This window comes from Rattus norvegicus, chromosome 4 (assembly GCF_021556685.1).
Source record: "Rattus norvegicus strain SHRSP/BbbUtx chromosome 4, alternate assembly SHRSP_T2T, whole genome shotgun sequence".
NCBI classification, from domain to species: domain Eukaryota; kingdom Metazoa; phylum Chordata; class Mammalia; order Rodentia; family Muridae; genus Rattus; species Rattus norvegicus.
The window spans coordinates 181,048,358-181,062,132 of record NC_141537.1 but is presented as its reverse complement, the minus strand read 5'-3'; the positions used below and the strand labels follow the sequence as shown (position 1 = coordinate 181,062,132).

General features: G+C 49.6%; 1 long non-coding RNA gene across 5 annotated transcripts; it reads left to right on the top strand.

Annotated features, from left to right (window-relative positions):
- The first annotated feature begins 1,971 nt into the window (after positions 1–1,971).
- LOC147995149 (uncharacterized) lies at positions 1,972–13,390 on the top strand. 5 transcript variants are annotated; one of them, XR_015687155.1, is made up of 9 exons: positions 2,094–2,514; positions 3,970–4,357; positions 5,153–5,235; positions 5,489–5,684; positions 5,981–6,076; positions 6,804–7,701; positions 10,063–10,152; positions 10,310–10,420; positions 11,020–13,390. It is a non-coding gene; the product is annotated as an uncharacterized LOC147995149 (long non-coding RNA). The 5 variants fall into 5 exon arrangements; XR_015687157.1 differs by lacking the exons at positions 10,310–10,420; positions 11,020–13,390 and adding an exon at positions 10,464–10,676 and having other exon boundaries at positions 2,095–2,514; XR_015687154.1 differs by lacking the exons at positions 5,153–5,235; positions 10,063–10,152 and having other exon boundaries at positions 1,972–2,514; positions 10,219–10,420.
- The last annotated feature ends 385 nt before the right edge of the window (positions 13,391–13,775 follow it).

Below are 13,775 nucleotides of genomic sequence, written 5' to 3'. Positions count from 1 at the left end.
ATTCCCTCTAAGCGGGAGGTGAGCTAGGGAGTCCAGGACCACCACCCTGACCCTGATGGCATGGGAATAAAGCCCCGTGCTTTTGTCTCTGGGCGGGGATGGTCCAGGCATGGTCAGCGGAAAATCTTTCTTGTTAGTTTGTCTTTGTCATCGGAGGTGGGAGCTCGATTCATGTTGTGTCTCAACACCACAGTTTATTTAGGGACTCATGTATCCTTGGAGACGCCAAGAACTTCCGGGGGACTTCTGGCCTGCTCTCTTGCTGCCAGGGTGCTCTGCACCACGAAATCATCCAGGACACCAGAGAGATGATCTTAGCAGCGATTCGTCACGCCTCCCACAGCGGCATCTGCCAGATGCCCCGGCACATTTCACAGATGAAACAAACCTCTCCATTAGCGATAATAAGCACTGGAACCCCACAAGACTCCTCGCAAGAGGAGAAGGAGAGTGTGACTTACTCTAAATTGTATCGATTACTGAGCGCGCATAAGTGAGCTGAGGTACGGGGAGATTTATAAGTATCCCGAGACTTCTACCGGGAGGATGGCGTCTGAGCATGTGGCCTCCCAACTTTTACTAATCTGCCACCTTTACCACACGCCAGAAAGGAAGTGAAGGCAACAAGGCTTCTGATTTTAAAAGAATATTTTTAAAAGCTCTTTTGGCGTATTAGGCTTTAAGGAAAAGATATACCTGACTTGGCAAAGAAAATTGTCAGTCACATTCATGAGACTCGGTTCTGTGAATCGGCTGCTTCCACGGTTTAGGGCAGCAGGGTGTGCCCAGGTCGTAGACCATGACTTCGACGTCTTGCTTTTCGGGTATTGTGCTCAGCACAATCCTTCTGGCCAAATGAGAGATATCAGTATGAGACAGCCTTCTAGAGAATCAGAGGACCCCCGTCCTTTTCCCAGGATGATGGAGGTGCACTGTGAGGCCACTCTATCACGGATGGGAATAGCAGCTATCATTCTCCTTGCTGCAAATTCTGTTCAGGGAGATCAAGGGCTCTTTCCTAAGGGTAAGCTGAGGGGAGAGCTCTCTTAGCACCTACAGTTTCACTTCAGGAATTGGAAATTTGGGGAGGGTGTGGTAGCATTCTCTCAACTGCCACTCTGGGCAGAAAGAGCTGAGCTCACCCCTCCCTCTTTCCTTCGGACCTCAGACTCGATTTAGAAGCCTCCTCAACAGAACAGCTGTCAACAGAGGGTGTGGGCCACAAGGCACCTCCTGGGCAGCTCAGATTTCCTAGTGCCTTGACTGGGAGCCCTGCCGAGTACAGGCTTCCACCCTTCTCTTCAGTTTTCTCTTTATTTTTATCCAAATGAGATCAAGTCACAGACTTACCAGGGGCATAGTAAGAAGTACTAGATAACGGGAAATGGTCAAGGCAGGGTCTGGGACTATAGGCAGGCACATCTCAGACTTAATACACGTAGGCATCTCCTGTCAGTCTGGAAAGTGCATGTGTCCCAGTTGGTTAAGAAGGAAGGTTTTTTTTTAAAAAATGTTCTTGTCATAAAGCGTTTAGTACAGCCACTAGACAACGCAGTAAGCTGAGTCCAGAATCACTCTTTAAAAATCTCTTAAGGAGGTTCTTCTTCTGCCCCAGACATAAAATAAGCTACTTGTTGTCAATGGCTTGGGATTGCAGTGTCCTGACCCCAAAGGCTCCAATGTTTGTGCAGCTGCTCCTCAGTGGGAGTCACAGTACTGGGGAATTGTGGGACCTTGGCTGGCACTAGGAATTGGGGAACTGGGGGTGAGCCTTGAGGGTTACAACTTGACCCATCCCATCTCTGTTACTCAGTCAGTGTCATGTGAGAAGCCATGAGCACAGTGCCTGCCACCACAGACAGCCCTGCTTCAGCTGCCTTCTCCACCAAGGTAGACTGATCTTCTGAGTCAAAATAAACCACTCCTCCCTTGAGTTATTTCTGTCAGGCATTTGTTCACAGTGACAGGAACACTCAAGAGAGTCGTCTCCCCGTATCTGCTGCTCTTAGAGATGCTATCTGGGTATATAAACAAAGGACCTACCCTCTGGAACCTCATGGTGGAATGGAAAGAAGAAGTCTATGAGGTCATATGAAATCTTCCGGAACATCCCTACTGTCTGTCTGCTCTGAACTGGCTGCCCTGGGATGCAACATCAGCTGGTGACTCTCCTCTAGGCTTCGAAGTTAATCTGATAGACTGATCCAAAAAGAGTATTGATAGACAGATGATATAGACGACGTCCTGTGTCGACTCAGACAATCTAGACACCTAGATCTTAAATATGACGGCCTGTCTTTTTAAATATGACGGCTCGGGGCTGAGGATTTAGCTCAGTGGTAGAGCGCTTACCTAGGAAGCTCAAGGCCCTGGGTTCGGTCCCCAGCTCCGAAAAAAAAAAAAAAAAAAAGAAGAAGTAAATATGACGGCTCATGCCATAGTGTTCAGTGCTTGGTGTCTTTTTCTTCCCTTGTGTGCACCCAGTTGGACTAGTGCCTCAGAGACTGCACCCAGGTAGGTTGCCCTCCGTCTCATCATAACCTAAGCAAAACATGAGCCCAGTCAAAGCAAAAGAGAATGCCCAGAAACATTGCTCTGCTTGTGGGTCAGTTGAATGCAATGACAGAATAAAACTCAACAAGTGCTTGCTTTTACCCTCTATGATTTAGGTGTCCGTGTATTTATAGATTGGGCCATAAGCATGCGTGAGGTGGTTTAAATATGCGACACACTGAGCAAAACCCTAGAGGCAAGCGAGTCCTTGGAAGTAAATGAACTTATAAAGTTCAAGGCCACAACTTGAAAACACACATTTCCCGTTGCCTTAATTTGCAAGAGGAATAAAGCTTAATGTCTTCCTCACATACCACTTGCTGCAAAGACGTCTTGACGTGCATCCTGCTGAAAGCCTCTTTGAGTTGAATCGGAAAGAGGCTGGAGCTTGGGCTCTTAGAACCCTCTGCTTAGAGCTGCCATTTAGTTGCAAACCCACGATCAAAGTGAACCCAAGAAAGGATCCAGGGCTTCTGGAATAGAAAGGGGTCATCATTGTGCACACGGGACCAGGTTGTGCAAATTTTTCCACCAAGCTAATGAATTCTCGCAGTCCCCTTTCAGTTTGCTTCTGAGTTTGGAAGGAAGCAGCAGGCAGATTGGGTGGTTTGCCCAAGGCTATAAAATATGCCACTGGTAGGGTTTGGAATGACACCTTGGTTCATCGCTGGCTCACAAACCTTCCCATGTCAGGCTCATCTTTCCTTGGCTCGGTTACAGGGATATTAGGGTTGCTGGGGAGAGGAAAAGGGAAGAGAAAGCAGAAGAGGAGGAAGAGCGGAAGAGGGGAAGGAAGACGAGGGAGAGAAGGAAGAGGAAGAAGAGGCGGAGAGGCAGGGAAGGATATTCTTATCCCACAGATGCCACCGTATCTGAGGTCTGTCTGTCTCCCATGTACTCCGTAGAGGATGAAAGCTGGGAGTTGACTATTCAGCACAGACAGCCCTGGGTCTGGTAGGAGGGCTGCCTGCTGAGTCTCTGAGAAGAGAAACAGATAGACTTCACCTGGAGCAGCATGACCTGGACTCCAGTCAACCATGTCCAAGTCCTGTGTATAGAGAACTTTGATTCTTTTTTTTTTTAAGATTTATTTATTTATTGTATATGAGTACACTGTTGCTGTCCTCAGACACACCAGAAGAGGGCATCGGATCCCATTACAGATGGCTGTGAGCCACCACGTGGTTGCTGGGAATTGAACTCAGGACGTCTGGAAGAGCGCAGTCAGTGCTCTTAACTGCTGAGCCATCTCTCCAGGCCAAAGAACTTTGATTCTTACTGTCGATGCTCCAGTTCTGGAAGGACGGGCTGCTGAGAATGTTCCAGCATTCATTCTCTAACCCTAGTCTTCCCCAAATGACCTCATTCACAAAGATTGAGCTGACTTTTCTCTCCCACTCTCTCCTGACTCACCAGGCTCACAAGGCAACCCTAGACTTCAGATCCCTTGACCAGCTCTTGCGAAGCCCTCGGGGTCCAACTAGAAGGACCTGAGTCTGGGATGGACAGACAAACAGAAACCGTGCTGTCCTTCGTGTCTCTGCACATCACTGCTGTGTGGAATTTCCCGTGTGAGCACAGCCTCGGGGATGGCCTGTCCCTGCACCTGTGCCAACCCTCTGAGGTTAAAAGCCTGTGAATAGCCTAGAGCTTCTCATGCCCCAGACCTGACTAACTTGGCGGAGGTTAGGCTCTGTCATGGATTCTCCCACACCCTGCCATTTAGCTTCCTTCTCCTCCCACAACAACAATGGTGGCAAATGGTTAACGGTGGCAAATGGATTGCTCGCTCCCATGTGACAAGGTCAGTGCAGAGCTAGATGCTCACCACAGGGCAGACACTGCAGGAGAAACCCCTAGGACAGCAGGATGAGTGGCCCACAGTCCTTACCTAGGACCTGCTTATCAGACACTGGGGCCACGGCCTCTGACCCCCCAATGGACGTCCTTTGTGTGATGCTCCCCTGTGTCGAGCACCAAAGGCCATTGTCTGGTGTTTAACACTTTAGAGTTCCCAGTTCTGACATCATCACCTGCTCTAACTTTCACCCAGGCAAGAGAAGAGTCCACAGTCTTTAGGGACATGCCTAACCGGCCCATGAAGTATCCCCTATACTCTATGTTCCAGAGCTCTGTAGCTCTAGGATTCCTGTCTGAATAGCTCCGGTCTGATTTCCAAGACCTGGAACTTTGTCCAGACTCATTTATGAGAGGTAGCCAAGGGGTATAGTGTGTCAAAGAGGCGATAGGGGCTGGAGGCCACACACAAGTAGGCTGGGGTCACCAGACATACGTGGTTAGACCCTCCATGTCCACTCTTCCCCAGCCTCAGTGGAGGCCAGGGCTGAGAATCACTAATGTTCTCATCTTAAGGAACGACTGGTTCCCTCTGCTAGATCAGTGCCCCACTCTGCATGGGTCCAAGGCTAGATCAGCACCCCACTCTGCATGTGTCCAAGGCTAGATCAGCGCCCCACTCTGCATGGGTCCAAGGCTAGATCAGCGCCCCACTTTACAGGGGCCCAGTGATCAGCTTTATGCTAATCCTGAAATTTTTTTCTGCTGAACTCTAGAAAACTTGCTTTCTGTTGCCAATTAGAAATGCCATCTCAAGCCACTACCTAAAGACTATACATGGACTGACCCTGGACTCTGACCCCATATGTAGCAATGAATATCCTAGTAAGAGCACCAGTGGAAGGGGAAGCCCTGGGTCCTGCTAAGACTGAACCCCCAGTGAACTAGTCTATGGGGGGAGGGCGGCAATGGGGGGAGGGTTGGGAGGGGAACACCCATAAGGAAGGGGAGGGGGGAGGGGGATGTTTGCCCGGAAACCGGGAAAGGGAATAACATTCGAAATGTATATAAGAAATACTCAAGTTAATAAAAAAAAAAAAGAAATGCCATCTCTCTAATTCAATCCTTTCTCTAAAAGGATCAAAGGAGCTGAAGGGGCTTGCAACCCCATAAGAACAAGAATACCAACCAACCAGAGCTCCCAGGGACTAAACCACCACCCAAAGACTACACTGGACAGACCCATGGCTCCAGCTGCATATGTAGCAGAGGATGGCCTTGTTGAATACCAATGGGAGGAGTAGCCCTTGGTCCTGCCAAGGCTGGAACCCAGTGTAAGGGGAATGTTGGAGGGGGCAGGAATGGGTGGTAGTTGGGGAGGGAGAACACCCTTATAGAAGAAGGGGAGGGTGATGGGATAGGGGGCTTATGTTTGGGAAACCAGGAAAGGGAATAACATTTGAAATGTAAATAAAAAATACCCAATAAAAAAATACTGAGAATTTCAAAAGAAAAAAGAAAAAAAAAGAAATGAAAACATTCTTATTTTTTTAAAAAAAAAAAAGGAAAAAGAAATGTTATCTCAGACTTCACATGATGAAAACTTGCTTTTAACCTTTGCCTTAAACAGCATGTCCCTCTCCTGACCTGGGAGCACCCTTACTTCATGGTGGCCTTTACTCCCCAATGTTGAACACATCAGCAGTATTCTCACATGTTACCTAAGGTATTTTTTCTCTTATATCCTTTCTCAAGACACCACTGTCTCTTCTACCTCCACCACTGGTCTGCAATCTACTTCCCCCTAGTGATGTCAGGTGGGCCATGCCTTTCCCCCGTGTGACAGTGGGACCCGGCTTCTCACAGCCCATGGATGTGGCTCCTGTCTCCCTTTCCTACCTCACCCTACACTGCTTTGGAATTATCTCAGCAGGCCGCCACTCCACTCCTATTTCCAAGGGCACAGGAGGCTTCTCCACCCTTTGCGTGGCCAGCATTTCTGATCGTGAGGTTTCTTATCAGTTGTCACCAGCCCTGGGGCCTCCTCAGCCACTTACCAAGCACAGGTCCTCATCCTGGCTATGCCCCAACCCCCAGCTGTCTCTTCATCCCTGAATGATGCCTCCTGTATTCAGAAATTATTTAAAAGATACAGTTTGGAAAATGTCTGTCATTCTGGACGTAAATGCTTTTAAGACAATGGCATATGTGTCTGGCCCATACCCCTCTCTCTCCTGTGCCTAGGTTAGCACAATCCACATGGTAGGTAGGGATGGAAACACGCTATGATATTATAGACATCAGTGAAGGAAGGTGGGTATGACAGACAGCTAATTAAAAGTGACATCTCCCTTGTCATTGGAGGACACAGGCTCAGCCATTTTTCCATACTCCAAAGAGTAAACTTGGTGTTAACCGTTTCCTCTTTCCTGATCATCCACATTGCCTTTCAGAGCCCACGTGTGCCCTCCCAGGCCCCAGATACTGGGAGAAATGCATTTCCACCTCGAGAATGACAGTTTCCAGCTCTGTCCTCTGGGCACAGACCCATCCTCAGAGTCCTGTGGGTTTGTCTGGGCACAGAAACGACAAGACCTTCACTGTTCCTGGTGGCTTTTGTCGCTCTGTTTTCTTGCGCGCTTGGTGGCTTGCTCCTAACTCACAGCCAATCACCGCACTGCCAGATGGTGCGGAAGATTTACCGGAATTTCGTTTTCAAATAAACCACAGGCTTGGATGAGCTAATGCTGTTCCACATAAAAAAGCCACAAAACTGGACAAATTAACGTTGTTTCAAGAAAAGAAACTTGTCGAAGCCATCGACTTTGCCTGTCTCAAATGACTGCCCTGAGACCTACGAGCAAGAGGTCCTTCCTGTAGCAGCCCAGCACACGAAGAGACCAGGAAGCCCCTTTCTGTCATCACTGTCTCCACAGAACAACGTGAATGTGCTTTCATTCCCCTGCTCAGCCAAAAATGTCTCTGTCAAGTTCACATGCTGACCCCAAGCACCCACGGGTGGAATATTTCCTTCCATCCTGTCAGCACCACAGTCTCTACAAATGCTGACTGCCTGGGACGTAGGCTCCAAACCCAGAAAGTCCTCCACAGCAGCTCAGCAGAAGGGCCCGGTGCAGGAAGACTAGCTGGCCAGTATACCTCAGCAGCGGTGGCAAGACGGCCTCTGGCGACAGGGCTCTTGAGACCAGAGTCCTAGACCTCACTGCTTCATAGCACTGATGTCACAGACAGGTTGTAAGCCTGTCAAGAACATGGAAACAGCAGTAAAGCTCTCATAAGATGAAGCCCGAGCAAATGGGTAAAGTCCTACGGCACTGTGCCCAGTGCCCAGTGAGTATTCCTAAGTGTAAACGTTGTGTGGAAAGATGATTATGATGGTGGGGTGGTGATGGTGGTGATGGTGGTGGTGGTGGTGGTGATGGTGGTGATGGTGATGATGGTGGTGGTGATGGTGGTGATGGTGGCGATGGTGGTGGTGGTGGTGATGGTGATGATGGTGGTGGTGATGGTGGTGATGGTGGTGGTGATGGTGATGGTGGTGATAGTGATGATGATGGTGGTGGTGGTGTTGGTGGTGGTGATGGTGATGGTGGTGATAGTGATGATGATGGTGGTGGTGGTTATGGTGGTGGTGATGGTGGTTATGGTGATGGTGGTGGTGGTGGTGATGGTGATGGTGGTGGTGGTGATGGTGGTGGTGGTGATAGTGGTGGTGGTGGTAATGGTAATGGTGGTGGTAATGGTGGTGGTATTGGTGGTGATGATGGTGGTGATGGTGATGGTGGTGATAGTGATGATGATGGTGATGGTGGTGGTGATGGTGGTGATGGTGATGGTGGTGGTGGTGATGATGATGGTGGTGGTGGTGATGATGATGGTGGTGATAGTGGTGGTGGTGGTAATGGTAATGGTGGTGGTAATGGTGGTGGTGATAGTGGTGATGCTGGTGATGGTGATAGTGGTGGTAGTGGTGGTGATGGTGGTGGTGGTGAAGTCAGGCATGCAGCTGCCCCAGTTCTTCCTACAGCACATATCACGTCCATCTAGAGCAATGGTTCTCAATCTTCCTAATGTTGTATGGTGACCACCAACCGTAAAATTATTCTGTTGCTACTTCACCACTGTGATTTCGCTACTGTTATGAACTGGAATATCTGACATGCAGGATATCTGATATTCAACCCCCGAAAGGTGTCATGGCCACAGGTTGAGAACCACTGCTGTAGTGCTAAAGGGCTAAAGGACCAGTCTGAGGAGAGGAGTGTGTCCTGTACTTTTGTGGTCAGCTGAACAGAAATTGGTCACCCCGGCAGAAGCTAAATGAGCTCCCAGTAAAGAATCTAAGAAGAGCCCCATCTTTTCTCCTTTCTTCCCATCCAACACCAGAAGAGGTGGGCTTACGAAGTTTGTGCCAAATTAGAATCTGAGAACTTAACTCCTTACTCTTACCTTACATCACCAGGATTGGTAGATCTCTGTGATCTGGGGTTGGAACTTGGCTACACATGGGATAGGGAACTCCAGAATTCATTCAACACATGGAATTGGTGCTTATGGTCCAAAGCCTACTCTCTCAGGTTGCCTTCTGTACTCAACAGACTTGATTTTGTCTCATCTCCATAGGACATCAATATTATATTGCTCCCCCACTCTGTGATGAAGAAAATTTTTGCTAGTCTAAAGAACACTCTTCCTGGTGTATCTTAAACCTGCTTGTATGTTCCTACACATTTGCAAGTGGTGAAAACTAAGCCGGTGAATAATGGTGATGGCTATGGTTGGAAAGCACCCCCAAATCCTAAATACCTTACACATTTTACCTTGGTCTTTGTGGTGGTTTGCATATGTTTGGCCCAAGAGAGTGGCACTATTAGAAGGTGTGGCCTTGGAGTAGGCATGGCACTGTGGGAGTGGGTGTGGCCTTGTTGGAGTGGGCGTGGCACTTGGGAGTGGGTATGGCATTGTTGGAGTAGGTGTGGCACTGTGGGAGTGGGTGTGGCCTTGTTGGAGTGGGTGTGTCACTGTGGGTGTGGGCTAGAAGACTCTCATCCTAGCTGCCTAGAATCAAGTATTTTCCTAGCAGCCTTCAGATAAAGATGTAGAACTCAGCTCCTCTTGCACTGTGCCTGCCTGGATGCTGCCATGCTCCCACCTTGATGATAATGGACTGACCCTCTGAACCTGTAAGCCAGCCCCAATTAAGTGTTGTCCTTATAAGAGTTGCTTTGGTCATGGTGTCTGTTCACAGCAGTAAAACCCTAACAAAGATAGTCTTCAAAACCACCCTATGTGGGAGGGGCTCTCAATGTCCCATGTCACAGACAAGGGCCCACACAAAAGTGCTACCTGCATCCCAGGAGCAGAGTCAGTGTAAGTAGCCGATTGGGGACTCATCCAGGCACTTGAGTCTTGACCTCTGGCTATGCTGCTTCCAGGAGGGAGGAGGGCTCAGCATTCAGAAGGTTTGTACACTGGATAAAGTATTTCTAACTACTTAGTCTCTTCTCTCATTGCCAGAACCAAATGCTTGACAAAGGCCCCTTAGAGGAGGAAGGGTTTGTTTTGGCTAATGGTTTGAAGATGGAGTCCGTGGCTGTAGGAGCTCAAGGCAGCGGCTCACGGGGAGTCTGCAGTCAGGAATCACAGAGAGGTGGAAGCTGGTGCTTATCTCGCTTTCTCCTTTTTATTCAGTCTGCGCCCCAGCCCACAGGATGGCTCCGTTCAGTGGAGGTAGACTTTTCGGTGAACTCGTCTGGAAACTTCCTCACAGCGTGCCCAGAGGTTTGTCTCCTATGTGATTTTACAGCCTGTCCCGTTGATAATATTAACCACCACATTGTTCATCAGGCAAGCCACCCTGGACATACCCACCTGCGGTAACATCAAACAGACCGGGCCAGGTTCCCAAGAGGCCCCGCACGCCCCTCCTGATTTGCAGGGGCTTACGGTGGAGAGACGGCGAAGTCGCTGGCTTCATGACCACATTTGGAAAAGCATGACGGTGTGGAGAAGAGGGCTGTCGTACGGAAGCATTTCCTGACGTAAATTTGTAAGTTTTCAAAATGATATGTATTTACCTGTGTGTGTTGTAGGGTGCATGTGCCGCGGCGTATACAAGCAGCAACTTTCAGGAGCCGATTCTCCCTTCCCGCCATGACGGTTAATATCATCAACCGAATAGGCTGTGGATTCACCTAGGAGACAAACCTCTGCGATTGAATTCTGTTTTTGTTTGTTTTTAACCTCATGACAACGAACATACGATATTTCCCTGCTCCTTGATAAAGCAAACTTTCTGACTTCTTAGCTGGTATTAACGGTCCCTTTCCCCACCCACGCTAGGATGCACTGCACTTCACCCTTTTAAGGTCGAATAATGTTAGGCAAAAGTTCTCTCATTCTGAGGGCTTTTCCTTCTCCTCCGCTCTCCCAGACTTTGGCAGGGCCTGGTAAAGCTCTGAGGCTCTAAGGATAAGATCCCTTAGCAGGTCAGCCACAGTTCAAACTGACTCCTCAGCCAGTGCCCCGCTGGGCTTCCCACCAGAGAGCCTCCCTCAGCAGCCTGTGGGGAGCCCCAGGGACCTGCATTTCAGACCCCAGGGTAGTGCCTCCCTCCTCCCCCAACTAGCTTTCCATGTTTTACTACAGGTTTGGATTTGGATGAAGCAACTGAAGGGAGAGAAATCCACTCTTTCTGCTCCCTCACCCTGACCGTGACTCATTACTTAGCACAGACCAAATGGTTCCCCACCTCCCAGGGAGGACGCTCTGAGCCCATTACATAAGTGGCTTCCACAGCTGCTGCTGGTAATTGAAAGTGAAGCTCTTCTGATGTGGGGCCTGCTGGGAGTGGCGTGACTCTTTCCTCACCCCGTGATACCATCTTTACGGGAGAGGCTCCCAGAGCCAGGGTGTGGTGTGTGTGTCGGGGGTGTTCTGCACAGTAGGCCTGACTTCTGAATAGCTTGTGCTTTCTGCCTTGTTAAAACGTGGCCCTTCCACGTCGTCGTCTCTGATCTTAATCTCCCAAACGAGCTGGAGCTGAGCTTCATGAGGCAGGGTTTGCCTGGCTCAGCAAAGCCCAGGAGGAAATGCGGCTTGGGGTTTCTATGCCCAGAGACCCACCCAAGTAGGACCACCCAGGAACACTGTCTCTGGGCAAGAAGTTGCAAGAGCTGTGCTTACGTAAAAGATCTCGGGAGAGGGATCCTGGACATCGGAGCTGACTTGCAAGGCCCAGGGCAAAGGAGACTGGGTCGATCTGGTTCTGGAAGGAAGTGACTAAATGACTCTTGAAAAACCTAGGGGATCCTGTCTAGACCCCACCATCCTGGCTTCCACACTGGTGTTGCCAGGGAGTTTCTGTTAAGGAGTGTTATGGGAAGCCAAACAAACTCTGACGTATGTTCACTTCCAGGACCTATTTAATGCAGAGATGGTGGGCTGTAAGACCCTTGGAAACCCATGCCCACAGGGGAAGTCTGCCTGCTGGGATACCCAGACTGAAGGTTAGCTAAGATCAGGCACCATTTCCAGTTCCCTAGCAAGACCCTGTTTCACTGGACCTCAGTGTACACTTCAGCTTAACTGCGGGATAGCAGTAGGGGCAGGGAAAGGCAATTTTAGATGAAGAAGCACATTGAACACTGGCTTAGCAGTGCTGGGGGTGGGGTGCTTCAAGAAGAATGTTCCAGAACACATCCCAACACACAGAGACTGCGGTCCTAGAGCTGACTGCCCCGTGACTCTCCGGAAGGCTGGTGAAATGGGTACTTTTGTAAAAAGGGGAGAGAAGGGCACTACTGGATCAGCTGTTGCCGGGGTTTACAGGATAGAGAAAGACCCCAGCCTCTTGACAGCAATTGACACAGCGCTCTGGGCTTACCAGTTCCCTTCTTGGTTTGTTGACATCTGACTCTATAATGACACAGGCCCAGGTTCTTGAGAGAAATAGCAGTAAGGTCATGAGGGGAGCCTCATGTAGTATGACTGGAGCCCTTACAGGAGAAGGTATCAAAGAAGGAAGGCTATGCAGCGATATGGGGTGCCCTGCCATCTGCAAGCCAGGCAGAGGGGTTGCCAGAGAAACCTACAGGCTGGCCCCTGGGTCTCAGACTGAAGCCTACAGAGCTGTGAGATATTGGGTCTAATTTCTGGCATGAGCCACTGGTATAGGGCTCTTCCTTTGGGGCAGCAGTGCAGAGAGTGACACTCGGTGATGCAGTAACCACCACAAAACTGGGGCCTGGGGTCTTTGGCTGTTCTCCCTGGCATGAGGCCTAGACCTCCCTTGGATGTTCTCAGAAGACATATATGAGGTCTGCGGAGTCTTCCTCCCAGCTATGGTCCCCCAAGGAAGGAAGGGGGTCAAGACTACTCTAGTCAACTTGATGGGGGAAAAGTAAAGAGACAGCAAGGCCTAGAAGGAAGTGAGGGTCTTCTGGAAGCCCTCAGCTGGAAACAGTTGTGTGAGATTTCAGTGTTCTTTGGTGTCTGCCCTCCCTAGAGCAGTGGCGTCATAGGTGTCCTCCTATGGGTAAAAAGAGTCTGAGTTCAAGATGTCTTTCAAAATGTACAGAGTAAAAGGCCCTGGGCTTCTCTGGACATGTCCCGAAGTACTCTGACCTAAGCCCTGCCCCATGTGGTAGGGCCCAAGAGAAACTTTTAGTACCATCACTGCGTTGGAGAAAAAAGAAACAGAAAACAGAAAAATGTTAAGAAAACAGAGCCACCACCGTCGACTTAGGGCATGCACCACTATCAAGGTAAAGTGGGCCGTAAAGAAACAATTAGATCCTAAGCCTATAGATACCAGCTAAATCCAGCTGTAACTGCCTCGTAAACTTGGAACTTCCGACACAGCCTCAAGAACCCACTCTCTCCCACGCGCTGACAGTGTGCCTGGCCTTGCGCCAGTCGCGAAGCTGGAAACTTCCCGACTTAAACAACATCTGGGTGTTTCTGCATCCTCTGAGCTGCGCATGAGGGTCGAAAGTTTAATAAATGTTTGCTTCTCTCAGTCTGGGTATCTGTGTTCTGTCTACCTCCATCACTGAGTCTTTTATACGTGTGTCATCAATGAAAAGCAGGGGTTATAAACAAACACGGGTCGTGGGAGAGGTAGCTTCGCAGCTCTGCCGTTGGGCCGTAAGCTTGCGTCCTCACATGACACGGTCCGGTCCCACTTTCCCATCTCTCCAGTGCAGGCCTGATCCTGCTTTCTAGGAGTTTACAGCTCTGTTAGAACACTAAGCATCGCTCCGAAGACATGACCTTGAGTCCCATTTCCTTCTTATATTTGCTCCCTTGTCCTTCCCCATCCTAGCCATCCACCTGCCCCTCCCCCTCCCACCCTGCCTCACTGGGCTGGAGAGGAGGGCAGGCAACTATTCTTTCTTGGCCTG